We start from the raw sequence: 3,408 nt of genomic DNA on the forward strand, positions 1-3,408 counted from the left end.
ACAATGTTGCCAGTGAAGAGCATGTCACAATCAAGGATATAATGGGCCTAAAACCTGAAGCTGAGGGTGAATATTCAATGAACACATGCATTCTTCTTATTTACTTCTAGAAGCCAATTATGAAATATTATTATTTCTTCAATTTCTTAAATTCATGTGTCTTTAGTTATTAATTGTTCTTACTAGATTACACCAGGGTCAACTTCTAGAATATTGGACTACTATTCATTTTTCAGTTCACAGCCAAAGATCTAATTTCTATAAATATTTTCATGTTTTCCCCTCTGGATCAATGTATAAAGTTATTTGGACTTAGTTAAAAATATAGTTTTCTAGACTCACAAAGTCAGATAACAATGAATTTACTAATTTTAGAGAATTTGGTGTTTATTCAAAACATATGTTTCTTGGTTGTGATTAATAGGGGCAACTTTATTCATTTCAAAAATGAAAATCATACAGTCACAAGAAGTCAGGGGAAACTCTGAGCATTATTACCACACAATGAGTCATCATAGCATATCCAGCCTTAAAACAGCTTTAGAATTTTAAGAATCTAGGGGCGACTGAGTGGCTCAGTTGGTTAAACATCTGACTCTTGATTTTGGCTCAGGTCATGATCTCATGGTTCATGAATTCGAAACCCATGTCAGTCTCTACACTGACAGTGTGGATGGAGCCTGCTTGGGATTCTCTGTCTCTGTCTCTCTCTCTCTCTCTCTGCCCCTCCCCGTGCACTTGCGCATGCTCTCTCTCTCTCTCTCTCTCTCTGTCTCTCTCTGTCTCTCTCTCTCAAAATAAATAAATAAAATTTAAAAAAATTTTAAGAGTCTAGGTTACTTTTTGGTATGAAAGAGTAAATTCAGTTTTATCTGTTACTGTAATCCAGAATCTAAGTGTTCTTGCTATCATGTCTAATGTAGGTCCCATATTTTGGAGAATGTATTTTCTGGATTTTTATTTTTTGATAGGGGTAAAGGGGAGCTGCAGTTTGGCTCAAAATTGTATGAATCGGTCTCTTATTGAGTTGCAGTTGAATGCATAGGCCCTTCAGCCACGTAGAGAAAACTAGCCATTGTGCCATTGGGAGGTATTTTGTCACTTAACAATCTACTGCAGAAGAAAACAAGAAAGTAAATTTTTCGTGTCTTTTTTTTTTCTTTTAAGTATTTCACTGAGACCTACAAACCATTATATTGTGAATATATCCTTTGGCACTAACCAACATATTTCTTTTCTATCTCTAGCTCCAGTAACTTCTGTCTTTGTTGAGAGGACAGTATGTTACCAGTGCCTTCTGGGGTCTATAATTTATCTGTATGACATTTTGTGGTACAGAGAATTGTCTATAGTTCTTTCCTGCCTCTGATTTAGAGTAAAATAAGGGATGTATACAATGTGAATTTTAACACCTGTTATTATGAAGGGAATAGAAATGAACACAAAAGCCTGTATTTTTTTAAAATAAGAATACTGAATTGATCTCAAAGTAGAATAGGGAGTTAGAGTTATCAGCTCTGCATTTATAAACCAATGACAAGGCAATGATAATCTAAGACAACACTTGCACTGTTGCTTTATCAAGTTTTAGCTTTGGAAGGGAACTGTTGGAGACAGCACTGGATTCTGTAAAATGAAACAGTACCTCCTTAAAGGGGCTGTTGAAAGGATTCAATGAGATTAAATTTCTAAAGCACATATCCTGACACAAGGAAAACATAATAAATTGCAGCTGAAAGAAGTAGAAGCAACAGTAATCAAAACATTTTCATCACCTATTACTGGGCTTGAGCATGTCACTTAACATATCTAATCCTCAGAATATTCATAGAAAAAATAAATTATAAACCATACTGTACAGATATTCCCCACATTGTTGTGAAATCAAACAAGCAAATTATACTGAAGTATCTTGAAAAGTATAACTAGTTGTAGAAATATGTTTTATATACATCTAATAGTTCAGCAACACAATCAGTAAAGAACTCATTTCTAAAACATCTATGGGATATAATCAATCAGATCATGCTTGAATATCAGAATGATTAGCAACTCACTACTTATAGTTCCAGCCAGCTCATGGAAAGCCAGGATGCACCCATAGACATTGAAGAATTTGTACTTTCCTTATCCCTCTTCCTGCTGATATTTCCCTGTTGTCAGTGGCCCATGAACTACCTTAGTGGGTAATCAATAGTACCTAGAGTTAGAAAACAAGGACATGGGGATGCATCCCAAAGTCTTTCATTCATCTCTTCAGAGCCAAGCCATATACAACCAAGAGTTTACTACATACATAAATTCAAGATAAAATTCATGAGAGTTGAAGGGAAGACAAATCTGTGAGCAATTACTATCTTCTAAGTCTTATCTTGACATTCCAGACAATATCAGGGAGACTTTGTTTTATTAAGGAAATTATTGATATTCCATTAAAATTTATTTATTTGGCTATCACATCCTATCTGGCCCTAATGAAAATAATTTGCTTTCTCTTTCAGGCATGTGTACCTTTTGTTAAGGTAGAACACAAAATGAATTGTATAAAATCAGTTAATTAGATAGATTATAAGGCCATAGAGAAGCAGAGAGAAAGGAAGAAGACATAAGAGTTGCAAATGCTTTTAGATTCTGCTGATATCAATGGATCTCTAAAAATTAGTTAAGACATTAGGAAACTGAGAAATTAGACCAATTCTTCATTTTCTTTGAAGGCTAATTGACATGTTGATCTGTGAATTGGGCTGCAGGTTTAGAAAGGAGCTATGCACTGATTAGAACTGTTACAGTGGAAAAACTCTTCTATGCTCCATTATGGAGCTGCTTATAAATAAAAGTAAGTGCTGCTCTTCAACTTCAACATAAATAATTACACTCTAAGTATACGGTAAATAAGGAGTAAATAATAGTATGTTGATATGGTGTTATTAAACAGTCACTTAAATGTTGTACTATTTGTATAATTATATGCTAGACGAGAACACTTACAAAGTGCCTACATTAAAAAAAACTGGAGTATTTTAAAAAGCATCAAACATTTTAACATAATGCCCTACTAAGTAGAATTGAAAATAGCAATGAAACCATGTCAAGCCTGATAAGATACTCAGGGCTAAAGGTGATGAATATAACTATGAATTAATATTTCCACGAGACTAAACTTAGACCAGTATCTACTTTGATCCAAAAAATTTCCTGGTATTAGGCTGGATGTGTGATAGACAATCATGAAAGAATCTAAGACTTTTTGAGACATGAACATAAAAGGAATTCAGTGCTAACTTCTCAGTATTAAATATATCTGCCTTTAATTATTCAGACTCAAGCAAGGTATTAATAGAATCCAGAAATGAACTAAAAGTGAAACAAATTGAGAAGTTTAATTGATGCTGAAGTTTGAAAGGGTTG

The sequence above is a fragment of the Prionailurus viverrinus genome, chromosome B2 (assembly GCF_022837055.1).
Source record: "Prionailurus viverrinus isolate Anna chromosome B2, UM_Priviv_1.0, whole genome shotgun sequence".
Classification (NCBI taxonomy): domain Eukaryota; kingdom Metazoa; phylum Chordata; class Mammalia; order Carnivora; family Felidae; genus Prionailurus; species Prionailurus viverrinus.